The sequence below is a fragment of the Agelaius tricolor genome, unplaced genomic scaffold (genome assembly GCF_023055355.1).
Source record: "Agelaius tricolor isolate 1412-34295 unplaced genomic scaffold, bAgeTri1.0.p SCAF_53, whole genome shotgun sequence".
NCBI lineage: Eukaryota > Metazoa > Chordata > Aves > Passeriformes > Icteridae > Agelaius > Agelaius tricolor.
The window spans coordinates 2,308,306-2,321,967 of record NW_027269313.1 but is presented as its reverse complement, the minus strand read 5'-3'; the positions used below and the strand labels follow the sequence as shown (position 1 = coordinate 2,321,967).

General features: G+C 41.1%; 1 protein-coding gene across 3 annotated transcripts in view; it reads left to right on the top strand.

Moving 5' to 3' along the window:
- Nucleotides 1-13,662, top strand: part of PLPPR1 (phospholipid phosphatase related 1) — a 119,154-nt gene that overhangs the window by 18,088 nt on the left and 87,404 nt on the right. The window contains exons 2-3 of one of the 3 annotated variants that reach the window (XM_071455700.1): nt 4,076-4,141; nt 7,410-7,491. The exons of 1 other annotated variant lie outside the window; for it this stretch is intronic. The gene's annotated coding sequence lies outside the window, so the exon portion shown is untranslated. The remainder of the gene's footprint in view (nt 1-4,075; nt 4,142-7,409; nt 7,492-13,662) is intronic. One more of the 3 variants, XM_071455698.1, reaches the window with a different exon arrangement.

Genomic DNA, 13,662 nt, shown 5'->3' with positions numbered 1-13,662 from the left:
AAGAGGAGGCTAAAAGCTCTGGTGACTCACATAGTGTAGAAGTATCCTCAGCTGTGTTTCTTGTTCAACAAAGATCTCTTGTTGTGTCAACAAAGTTGACACAAAGTTGTGTCAACAAAGATCTCTTTTACTGTACAGAGCCCAGTTAAGTAGCCAAATGCTTCTTGTAGTGCTTCCCTGTCCTCTCACTCATGCTTCACTAGGTTGAGGAGAAAGGATATCCCAGGCAATGGTGAGCTTTGTGTCTGGGGGGAGAAGAATAGAAATGGTGATGCAAATAATGCCCATCAACTTCCAGAGCACAGGCTCAGCTGTAACTCAGCCTCTGACCTTTTTAAATTGGGGGTGTCCAAGTCCCTCACAGGCTTAGACCTCTGAGAAATGGTACCTTCTATCACTTCTTAGTTTGCAAGCAGTTGTGAGTACACACAGAATGGAGTAAGTCTTCAGGACAACGAGGAAGATTCAGTTATTGTTTTTATCTGAGTAGACTTCTTAGCTGCCAGATTTTGCAGTTGTAGCCACTGCATTTTGCACTGGGAGCTGAAAGAGTTAGAACAGCTGTTTTTTGTTTTTTTTTCTCAGCTGCTTTTCCTTTGGCATTTGCTTATTTCATATTCCATAAATGTTCTGTTATTAAGCATTGTCCCTGCAACTGTGAATTAGAGAAATTTACTTAATTGCACCTTCCTAATAGTAACCTCTTGACTCTGAAGCAGTAGCTTTAAAAACAAGCCAGACTGTTAAGAGTGTAGGGCATGTAAAACTGTGCAGCAGTTGGATCTCAGGTGGCAAAAGGTGAGGTTAAAAGTGTCATTGATCCCTGATGGATACATTTACAGCCTGGATGCATGGGTTGGAAGTAGGATTTTCTCCTGTTTAATGATTTTTTGTGTCATATCAAATTGGGGTCCATCCCCTACACAAGATGCAGGTAAAATCTGTTTCTGCTGGCTGATTACCCAAGGACTTTGCCTTTTTTTTTTGGTGCTACTGCTCTGTCTTATTCTTCCTTCTTAATCCTCTGCATTTTGCCCCCACATATGCAAAACTCAATTGCTTTGTCATTAAAGTAAAAATGCTACAGGCAATACTTTTTAAAACAACTCCAGAGAGTATTTTGAACTATTCAGAAGTATGAAGTCAACCTTTCTGCTGTAAATTTTTTTTTTGAGCAATGGCTTTTTGGAAGAAAAATGTTTTGCTTTCCTTAGACAGCATTCTATTGTTTAAAAGGTGACCATCAAAACCAGTTTCCTGGAGCTGCATTAATTTTTTTTTTTGGTGGTTCAGGGTTCTCAGCCAGGCTACATCCATGTAATACAGCAAGGTTTCCAGGAAAGGGTACAATGCTGCCTTGGAATGGCACATATACAGTGCTTCTTTATAACATTCTTTCACCTCCAGCCATTTGAGTCCAAGGAATTCCCAAGTTGGATGTGATTTCTGTGTACAGAAGAGAAAAACAAGCATGTATTTATGAGGCTTTAATTCTCTGGAGAGCCACATGAGCAGAGAGAGAGATGGAAATAGCTGAAGCAGATTTATCTATTAATTGGAGGTGACATCCATGAAAAATGTTTTGTGCTTTTTTTTGCCCATCCATGCTTTGCCTACCAATGTCTTCACAGCATTAATCACAGCTAAAAGGTTCTGTGGGAAACCTTTTCCACTAGGTTAAGGAATGCTAGTGTGGATATAGACTTAATGTTTTGTCCTTCTTTAGAGGGTTTGCTTGCTGGATAGAGGGAAGGAAGGCTGTCAGCAGAGGGTTTTAGCCCTGGAAAGGAAGCAAACACCTCTGCTGAAAAGATGTTTATATTTTCTTGCTATTAAGGAGCTGTAAGTATGAGATAGGCAGCTGCTAATATTTCTAGTGGCAGAGGAGGCAGCTTGTAAATGGCCTGACACATGGGCAAAGGACCTGTCTGTGCTTTTAGCTGGGAACTAGGTCAAGAGGAGCAACCTTGTAAGCAAATTCAGTGATGAGAGAGAAGCGTGATTTTGTGTGGTGGCACAGCAGGACCAGCAGGACATCTCTGGTCTTGTGTCAAAGGGTATCGTGCTCCCCTGGTGCAGAGCAGGGAAGGGAAGGAAGGAGGACAGGACTGTCCAGGAAGGGCAAGAAGATCTGAAAAGGATCATGAGGCTGCCTGTCTGGGTGAACCCTTCTTGGAAGCACTGATCTCTAATGGACTTGTTGGAGAAACAATGAGTTTGTGCATATGAAAGTGATTTGGTTTTCTGGTGTTTTGTGTACCTATTACAATGCAGGTCTAACTGCTGTCCTCACCTTGCTCTGTCCCCTGTTTCACAATAGGACCTCTGATAGGACCTCCTTACAAATAAATCCAAAATTATTTAGGGCCAGCCCACTTTACACACAAAGACCAAATCCTCAGAATGGACCACTGGTTATTCTGGTTTTATCTCTAGCTAATTTCTGGTTTGTGTTTGCAACAGCAACAAGGTGGCAAAAAAAAAATCTATTCAAACATCAGCATGTCTAAAAGACTGCAAATCAGTCATGTTAAAACACATAAAATTATGAGAGCTGAAATCTGTTTAAAAAATCTGTTTGTTGCAGAGTCATGGCCATGTGGATGTGGAGAAGCTTGCCTGTAGTCTTGGAGGCATTATTTATTGAACAGTGGCAAAGAATGCTTTGGGGTGTGTGTTACTATTCACAGCAGTGTCACTTGAGCAGGCACACAGAGCTTTGATGTCAAAGTTTTCTGAAACATCCAGGTTTGGCCTAATCCAGGCTAACCTTCCTCACAAAGCAACTGATGGTGCAGTTTATACAGATGCCAGTAAATGAAGAGTTTAAGCCTAATGCTGTGGAAAATGTTATACAGAGAAGTATTGTCACAATTGGGAACCATTGCCACTGCCATATTAGACTGGATCTCAACCTTTCTGTAAAGGAAGACTGACCCAAGAACTGAGACATCATAGCAATGACTGGAAGGGAGAGATCTGAAATCCCTGAATCATAAATGTAATAAAACCAGCACAGTATTGTCAAAAGAAAAACATCTGAAAAAACATATCACTGCTAAGCAATAGCATAGAATATTGCAGTGTTTGGAGTATGGCATATGGAGGTTTTCATTATATATGTTCAAGAAGTTTTAACAAACTATTTGAACACATCCTTACTTTAAATTGTTTGACAGTCTGAACTTCAATGGTTGCATCAAAACCATGTGTTGTGTTTTTGTTTTTCTAACAGTGGTCTATTCTGGGGATTTGTTCTTCATGTGCAAATTGGGCTGGCCCCAAATAATTTTGGATTTGTTTGTGAGGAGGTCCCATCAGAGGTCCTATTGTGAAACAGGGGACATTTCTTAATGGCAGAGATAATAAAACCAAGGACAGTGCAGGTACTTTTTGTTCAACTGGCTTTTCTTTGAGATTTAACAATGAGAGATATTTTATTTATATTAAATATTGCTGCATGTAGCTGAAAATATGACTTGGTTTGAATGACGAGTTCTTCAGGTCAAACAAAACTCACTACTGCAGTTTATTCTTACTGTTGGGACTGGTCTAGGTGCTCCATTTGCTACTATTGCAAAGCATCTTGCCTTTAATACCACACAGGCCTTTTTTGTGAATAAAATCACAGTGTTAATGCATTCCCTGGCTTTTCAGTTGAGGAGGTGAGGCCTGTTGCAATATGAATCCTGAACACGAAACCCCAAATCCCTTAAAGTCAATGAATGGGGTTAAAAGCAAAGTTTCCAGGGTCCTGTGGAGTGCTCATTAGGGCAGCACAGGCATCACACATTTGTGGATACAGGTCAGGCAAAGCAGCTGCCTTTTGGCTGGTTCTGCTTCTCCTGCAGAAGGGCAGCTCCTGTTCACACTGGCATCATTTACGTCAAATCCAACAGAGTCGGATTTGCAGTTGCCCAATGTCTCTTCTTTGACCACAACTACCTAACTTTGTAGTTATCTGTTTTGCTGAGTATTGCTTGGACTTGGTGTGTTATGCAGCCAGCCCCAATGGAAGGAAAATCATCTGAGTCCCCATTTCTTGGAGTCACATCCCCCTTTTCTCCTTCTGCAGGAGTAGTGTGATTTCTTCCTTCTTGCTGAACTGAAAAGAACAAGGAGATTTTCCTGGGACCAGCAGGTAGGGAATGGGAGAAGGGTCTGGGGCAGGTGCTGCATGGCAGTGCAGGGGGTGCTGGCAGCTGTCCTCTCCCTGCAAGCCCTGGCAGAGAGGAGAGCCATGAATCAGTGCCCACAACATCTAAGGCCAGGGAATGAGTAGATTGGGAATGCTGGTTCCTCCAGTCCTGCTGGGATTTAAGCTGGGCACACAGAGCTGTGTGATTTAGCAGACACAGATATGCCGACGTGCCTAGCAAACAAGTCTTGTAACAGTCAGCTTGATTTTCTTCCTTCCTCTCTCCCCCTCTGTCACATCCTTTGTAATATCCACATAAATCTATGTCTGTCTGGGCTCAGTTTCAGGATCTCTGCTGGAGGGTGATCAGTGTCCATGTCTCTGCTGGGGGATGGTTGAGCCCACTGCCTGACAGCTTCCACCAGCTCCAAGCTGGATGGTGACTCCCTGTAGCCATCTGGAGCTGGTCATGACCAGCCCAGCCCCCAGCCATGCGCTGCCAAAGATGGAACAAGGATGGAACAAGGATGGAACAAGGATGGAACAAGGTGGAATTGCTGAAGGAGCAGAGGAGTGAGGGGAAAAGGGTGAGGAGCAGCAGGGGGAAGAGCACAAAACAGCCCCAGGATCAGGTCTTGTGGCAGTCCAGGACAGTTCTCCTGATGCACATTTCAGCCTGAAGGAAGAGCCCAGGACCAGTGTAGAGAGGAGCCAGCATGTCCTGATCACTTCCAGCCCCTCTGAGGGGTGTGTGGGGAGGGAGGTGTTAACCCACCACAAAAGGAAGCGCCTTTCACTCTCTGAATTAACATCTCTTTCATTCTTAGGGGCTCTGTTTGGATACTGTAAATACCTGATTTCACTTTTTGTTTAGCACTAGGAAAACATTATCTCAGCCAAACAAAAAACTGCTGAATTGTTGTGCTGGTTCTTGTTCTCTCCTCAGCTGCGTGAGGAAAGTCACTCATCTCAGGCTTGTCTGTGCTGATTTATATGAAACTCTTCTTCAAAATTGCTTAGGGATTCTGTGAATGCTGGGACTACAAAGGCAAAATAGATCTCCCAAACAGTTCTTGATCTCAGGCAGCAGATCCCAGATTATTTTGGTGGTGAAGCCATGCTCAGGCTGGCCATGTTGACCAGATGTATCCCCTTCATTGAAACCAACCTTCCTTCCTTCCTTCCTTCCTTCCTTCCTTCCTTCCTTCCTTCCTTCCTTCCTTCCTTCCTTCCTTCCTTCCTTCCTTCCTTCCTTCCTTCCTTCCTTCCTTCCGCCACTTCCTTCCTTCCGCCACTTCCTTCCTTCCTTCCTTCCGCCACTTCCTTCTGCCACTTCCTTCCGCCACTTCCTTCCTTCCGCCACTTCCTTCCTTCCGCCACTTCCTTCCGCCACTTCCTTCCTTCCGCCACTTCCTTCCTTCCTTCCTTCCTTCCACCACTTCCTTCCTTCTGCCACTTCCTTCCTTCCGCCACTTCCTTCCGCCACTTCCGCCACTTCCGCCACTTCCGCCACTTCCGCCACTTCCTTCCACCACTTCCTTCCTTCTGCCACTTCCTTCCACCACTTCCTTCCGCCACTTCCGCCACTTCCTTCCTCCACTTCCGCCACTTCTATCACGTCCCTCCCTCCCTCCCAACCACAAGAAGATTTTACCTTTTTATAACAAAAGGTTAGCCTCAAAGCAAGCCCTGACATTTTAAAACACATACTGGCTCAGAGCAATTTATTTTTTCCCCCTGGATCTGCTCTGCCCTCACATGTGCTGGAGACCTGCTGGGCACTGCCATGGTGGTGCAGGAGGCCTGTGAGAAGATCCTGGCTCGGGCAGTGGTTTTCCTAAATGCAGGCTCTCCACATCCACCTGTGCTGCAGTGTGTCCTTTTGCAATGCCAATTACAGTGTTTCCAAGCTTGCAGGTGGAAGTTGCAGCAGTCTGTGATCCTGGCAAGGGGTGGGAGTTTTCTGCCAGGTGCCTGTCTGTGCAGTCACCTATAGGCCTGCTGTCATACTCTAGTTTGTAACCCTTTGAAATACCAAGCTTCAGCTTCCACAAATACACACAAACCTGCTAACAGCCTCCATCAAAAGTGTAAGTTTCCAGAAAAAGTATGAAGTTTCTTGACAGCTGATGACAGTAATATACTATTTCAGTCAGGGGGTTCAAATGGTGCTGCTAAACATCACTGGGCAAAGCCCCTCAAAACGCAGTGATCACAGAAATGTCACTGAAAAACAAAAAAGGGCACATCTACTGTAAATTGCAGTAATGATGTAAAGCAGTAGGACATTGCTGTCTTCTTAAGCTACTGAAAGATAATAACTTATTCAGGTCCCAGTCATAGCTCAGGTCTCTGATCCCTTTCATCTCATTACCCTGCTGAGCAAACAGTAAAGCAATTTCAAGTTTCAAAACTGATGCCCTGCTGGACTGGGGTAATGCCTTCTAAGATATAAGGTGGAGCATGCTTTAAGTGTGTCACTCTTTATTTCCAGACTTCGTTTGCCTCCAGATGTGAAGTTGGCCACCTGTCCCTATCCCTCTGTTGTTGAAAGAAAGCTTGGTTGCATGTGGACAGCCTTTTACAGCTGTTTGAGAAGATGAAATCAGAGTAGGATGCCAAATGTTTTTTTTAGCTTTATAGTTACAGTTGGAGACCAGCACAACACATTAAAAGATCTCCTTTGTATTCACATTTCAGCCATTTCAACAATGCTGTAGAGGAGTCAAGAATTTCTGTGAAATTACAGTAGGATGTCTTTTAAAACTGGCATGATTGATGAATGACAACAGGAAATATAGTCACAGTCAGCTGCCATTACAGTTAGAAAATCACTTGTGTAGTGATTTGCTGTTCTTGGGGTTTCTTCCTAATGGAAAGGAATAATGCATAAGGCCAGGTTAGAAACAAATGTTATGGTGTTTTCAAGGTAGTAAAAGACTGGTTTTATTTTGATAATTAATAGATACTCAACATGTTCTTCATTAGAATATTAGCCTTCCTCTTTCTAGCTTCATTGCAAAGCAAAGGAGCTGTTTCTGGCTTTGAGAAAGTTACAAGTGCATAAACATTGTATATAAAGCAAAGTATATGCAAAGCATTGTATATAAAGCAAAGCCATTGCATTCTGCCTTCAGTAGAGAAAAACCCCTCACACCATTTCGAAATCCTCCATAAAAAGTCATTACACAGTCTAAGATTAGTCTCTCCTTGCAAAGAAAACTTGTTTTAAAATCTATTTTGTCTTTAATAATTTCTTTTTTCCTTTCAGTGAAGTTTAAAATGTACTGGAGATTGTTCTAAACTGAACCAAACAGAGCCTCAACCTTCAGTATATGGGCTAAGAGATCCAGGTATAACTCCTGTTATTTTTATAAGTTATTTATTTTCATTGATTTGTGAGTTATTCCTTGATTTTAGCAGGTGTTTTGCTAAAGAAAGTGATCTTGCTTTGTCTAGGTGTAGAGAGTTGCCTGATATTAATCTGCCTGTAAAAAGTTTGTAAATGTAAAAAGTCATATCTAGTGTCAGAACAGTTCCTGACTGTCATTTGTTCAGTTTGGAGTTCAGATTCCATCCAAGGAAAAGGAAATGTCCCTTTATCTTCTGTGTTTTAGACAGGTGGAATCTTGACTTTTTGCTTTCCCTTAAAACAGGAGCATTTTTGTCTTGCTCAGGTTTGTCACATAAAGCATTCTTTAAGAGGGACAATCTTCTGAACTTAAAAATCTCTGTTAAAGGAGAGTCTCTTACAGGATCCATAGCTAGATGTGCAAGCTCTTTAGACAGCTAGGCCTTTTTTGTGTGTCTTCCTGATTTTGTTATGAAAAAAAAATCACCTTACTGTCTATCACTGAAGAGATTCAGAGCAAGTAGCATAGGGTTGCACTTGTGGTTTAAATATTTTTTTCAGACAAATAACTAGATGAGCCAAGATAGAGTGCAATTTTCAGCTGACAGTGGCCTGATGTTTGGAGTTTCTGTAGTATGAATTAACAGTTCTGATCCTCTTTGTTGTGTCTGTATTGAGTTTGAGACTTCCTTTTGTCCCTAAGCTGGCCATATAATTTTCAGGAATGCTTATGTTGCTATACTTTAGCAATATCATAAAAAAGTCCTTGAGTACCAGTAGGAAGAAAAGAAAATGCTTTGTAGACCTCTCTGATGGAGAAATTCCTTGTGATCAAGAAGAGGGAGGCTGGGTACTGGTACTGGTTAATGGTACTGGTCTGATTTAGAGGTTTCTGTCTTCCCTTTGGAAATGAAACAACTGGGAAACAGAACACATCTGCTTGCTCCCTCTCAGGACAGGCCATGGACAAGAAACCAAGGTCTGCTAAGGAATTAATCATTCATAAGCGTGAGATTTGTCTTGACCTCTCTCTCCTCGATCCCAAAAGAGAATTTTGTATAGCTGTGTATGGTTTATTTAGTCTTTCAAGTTTCACTTTAGCAAGAAAAAAAATTCATAAAGGTTATGTCACCTTCAAGAATCTTATCCCACTGGTTTAGTTGGAAGGATATTCTGAAGCAATATCCATGGGTACAAATTCTTTTTGTTTAGTTTGAATCTTGTGACTGGTGTTTCCATGGGAATCACCTGACAGTTGGGCAGAATATGAAGGAGTGGATAAGTGGTGTCACAGAAGGAGGAAAAAAGTACAGCAGAAAAACTCTTGTGAGCAAGTAAAAAAAAATTTTGCATTTTGAAAATGATAAATTTGACTTCATATTCTCTGTGGACTTTGCCGGGCAAGCAAATGCTGCCAACAGTGGCATCTGCTGCAGGTCTGAGGATGTGGCTCTTGTGGCCAGGCACTGAATCCTTCCCTTTTATCATGTGTGGATTAGGTGCCTGGTGCTTTTTAATTCTATTTTTTAATTATTATTAATAAGGTAGAATGTTGGGTATTGAGATGCTTCTTTTAGACGGGAATACAGTAGTTTAGACAATGCCAGAAGTGAAGCATATTTCCAAAGCAAAAACACAGCAGAAGACAGAGATCTGGTAAGTGCAGATTCTTTTTAAGCTGCACAGATGGCCCAGCCTCAAAGCAGCAGGAGGATGGGAACAGCCCTGTGTTTCCTTAGGGTGCAAACAATGATGACAGCCTTCTCCAGTCCTTACAGCAGGCTGAGGGGCAGGCCTGGAGGGGAACCCACTGCGAGCTGAGAGGTGTAAGGAGTGCAGACAGTGCCACATGAACACTTGCACAGTGCAAGAAGAATGAGCAGCTTTCTTATTGACCATCCTGGTTAATGGAGGTAATAGAATGAGGAATTGCAGGATTTCCAGAAATGTACAAGGCAGAAATAGCAAGCAAATCTGTAAGACTTCTGATTTGTCAGTCATCTAGCCATTGTCTGAGAAAGTTAGCGTGCTGTACACTGTAGTCTCTTCATAATGAATATGATGTGGGCACTGTGCCAGGATGTAATTATTCAATATGATGAAGCAAAATCCTATCTATTTATCCTGTTTATGCATCTAAACTCATGCTTTAATTTTATTTTCCCACATGCCAAATGAAATTTGATGTGTTCTACTTGAATATAATACTACAGTTTGTGGGATTAAATTGTACAAAAACATTTGCATATGATAAGTGTATTGCAGACTGTCTTTGAAATTCCTTAATGGAAAAAAAAAGAAAATTGGAAGTTCTCTTATTACTAATGGAGCTGTGTAGATAGAAAAACTGAATTTCATACCAGTGAACTAACAGGTGGACTAATAATGCCATAATCTGGAACAGGACAGACTGGAATATATTGATTAGAAATCAGCAATTTCACTCTGTCAGTACAATAGCTTAAGGGCAAAGTGATTTGGTTTTGCTTTTATCTAGAATAGGGCTTTACATTCTTTACCAATTAGAGCACTGTTTCTTTTTCACAATGCAGAAAGTTGCTGACTTTTGAAAATGAACCTGCACAGAGCACAATCTGTGTGCATTTGTGTGAAGCTGCATTCTCTAGCTTCTGTACTGCATTTATGGGTCACAGTTAATCTGAATTTTTTTTGTCTGGTTTCAAAGTAACTGTTAGTGTTAGCACACAGTGTCCATATCTGCCAGATGCTTTGTAGGGACTAGTTTTCCTTTAGTTGATAAATATTATAGCAATATAACTTTCATGGAGTATGAAGGAACTGAGTTTTGTTCAAATACATGGGAAGGCATTTGTGAGAAAGTTAAACGCAAATGATTTAAGCAAGTTACTTATAATTATGATTCTGTATCATTTTTGGCAGTATCTTTCTCAATAAATGGTTTCTCCAAAATTTCCCATCTGGCTTAGACTTGAGTATTTACATGAATTTAGGAATACAGTGAAATTAGTGTGTTTCAGTCCTTGGTGCCATTGTAACCTGTCATGGACAATCACTTGCCTTTAGCTTAGTAGTTAGGATTGGTAAATGGAGCAAGAAGGATTCTGATCATGTAACTGAGGAAAACCATACAGAAAATGGTGCTATTCCATGAGCTCACTGAATTCCTGGCCTGAGTAGAGGGACAGATTTAACTCGGACCAGAGAAAGAGTGAGTGTCTGTGTAGGGTATTTTTTTTTAAGTTAGTTGCATTTTTGAAGGTGTGTGTGGGTTTTTCCCCCAGAAACTGAACTTGACAGAGTTTTTCTGGCATTTTGGAAGGGAGTCAGGGTATTAAAAAAAAAAAACCCAAGAACTAAAAATCTGACTGCTATTTAGAGGCTTGTGCAATAGGGAATTTAAGCTGTATCTCCAGGGCTTTTTCAGATACGGTATGAATCTTTTCCAGCTTGAGTGAGAGCTTCTCATCATGCTGTCACAACTTACCCTTTTAGCTTTGGCACTTGTCTCCAGTGTGTCAGACAAGAGGAGTAAGTGGGGTTGCAAAGGACTTGCTTTCTCTGCTGTGTTTTTTTTTTCAGCAGTGCAGCTCTAGTAGTGGGTCACAAGAAGTGTTGTGCTGCAGTGATGTTGTTGACCACCCTGAAATTTTCTACTAACATAGCTTGGGAAAAGATTGCCATTCTCTAAGAGATCTGTAGTGAAGAAAATTGAGTTTGATAGGTTTTAGTTTGCCAAAAACCCACACAACCACTTGCTTCCATCTCACTCAGCTTTATGTGAGGAAGCTGTAGCCTGGCTGTCATCTTTCCCTTTTCATCTGAGGGACAACAACACTGTAGTAGCTAGCTCACAGAATTTTTTTGGGCACATCTCTTTGGAATTACCAATGCTGAATTACAAAAAATAAAATGCCAGAAGTGCAGGGATGAAGTGACTTGCCAGGAGTCAGAGGAGGGCCAGGAGTAGGAGCAGCCAGTCTGTCCAGGATCCCAGTCAGGTGTCTCAAATGCATGGGAAGAGCAGGCCTTTCAGAAAGAGTGCCTAGCACTGATTTTGAAAGCACTGACATCTACCCTCAGAGGTGAAAGTCTTGTGATGTATTTTCTTTTTTAGCAGCAGTAGGCAACCCTCACAGTGAGGATTGGAGGCAGGCAGGAGCTCCCAGAGGCTGCTGTTGCTGGATGAGCAGCATAAACAGGTGTAAGCCTATAAATACTTTCTGATGTTGTTCTCTAGATGAGTTTTTTTGTTTTGTTTTAATATGTTGGAGAAAATGTGCCAGTTTCCATGGGATGCTGAACAGTCAGACAACAGAGTACAGTAAAAAGAGGGAGTGATAAATAAATATGTTCACGAGCTCCTTTGTGAAGTGTCAGACATGTAGAGCTGGTGGGTTATTCATTTTCCTTTGTCAAATGTGGAGCTGTTCTTCTAAATAGCCAGCCACTTCATTGTAGTGTGAGGGAAGATACGAATCTGATTACTGTGACATGTAGAAAATTCCAGTGGCTTTTCTGTCATGTGTGGAGAAGACATCTCTGCTCTCAGGAGGAGAAGACACTGTCTCCCTGCTTGTGGAAACAAAAGTGCTTTCCTTTGCAGCTGTTGAGAGTTCTATTAAATAAAAATAAAAAAATCATGACCCACCTTGCCACCAGCTAATCTTTTATCATTATGTGTTTTATACCTGGGCACTTCTGTCTATGGATCAAGGGAGAAAAATGTCTCTGTAAGTGAAAACATGAATCTGAACTTTTGGACCTGAAAATGGGCTATTTTTATAAAATTAGGTATTGAAAACTTATACAATATCCAATGCAGAATGAAAATAGAAGTTTACTGGTTTGCCCATGTTACAGTATATACTTTTGGCAGTTCTGTTTCTAGATCTAATGTATGAATATTAGAGAATCATAGCCATTTTACCTCTGTTACACTGTGAAGAGGGAAGGGGAATCCTGATTGGATATAAGAGAGTCTTCTAGTATAGAAAGAATAGGAAATCACAATCTGGAATTCTATAATACACTGTAGGCAAATACAGTGTGAAAAAACTTCCTTAAATAATTAAAAAGTTAATATAGGTAGAGCAAATGTACACAGATATTTCAGACTGAAGGGTCTTAGTTGGAGTTATGAAAATATAAAGCAAAATAGTAACTCATATAATATTTTCAGGCCCTTACATTCTCAATTCAACTTAAAATCTTGAAAATGTTACTCTTCCTAATCTCTCCAAAGATGTGAAAATCCTGCAGTCAGTCACAGAAGTAGTAGCAAAATCTGCTTAGTGTATCCTTTTTCCTATGGGACCCCATAGTTTGTGTTCTAAAGCTGTTTATTGCAGCATTTCCATGCTTAATTCTATTTGCATTTTTGGCAAGAAGGGTTTGTGGGAAGCTCCACAGTTCTGTCTGGAAGAACTTTCTCTCAGACTTCACTGGATGAGGGTGATACCTTGGCCAAGTATAATCTCATCAGCTATTTTCTACAAAAGAAAGAGCATTGTTGTACTGACCATAGTCCTGTTTTGATAGCAGTTTTGCCGGCTGATTTCAGCAGGCTCAGGAAATGCCTGTTGTGTAATGATCTGTACAATCAATGGCATCCTTTTCAAAATGTGAGCATCTGTTTCAGACATGATAAAAACCTCTTTCTTTTTTTTTTTTTTCCCCCAAGTCTAATAGAAAATAATAGATTTGTTTTTCAGAAATTCCACTTGGAAACAATGACATGATTTTTCAAAATGAGGTGGCTTTAAAAAGGGCAGCAAGTTGGTATATTCAGAAGTGGTTACCAGGTATGTGAATGTAGTTATGCAGCTGCTCTTATTTTTACAGACAACATTAATAATGATTGATGGGCTCCACTGCATCTAATTACTGTGTCCAGTGATTCTGAAGTTGGTGAGCTGACTCCAAACATAGCTGCCAGAAGTCAGAATTTCTTTTTGCCTTTTCCACTCTGTAATTCTTGCACATAACAAATATAAACTTGCTCATTATGCCTTCTGTGTCCTAATTAAGAGGGAAAGGCAGTGGGCACTGTGTGGCTATAAATGAAGACAGTTATTTAAAATACAGTATTGTCATTTTGGTTGTCATTTGGTTGCCTAACAACAACATCTGAAGTTGAGTCTCACAAATTACAAATTAGGATCATAAGTGAATTGTTGAGGGGAAGAATCCT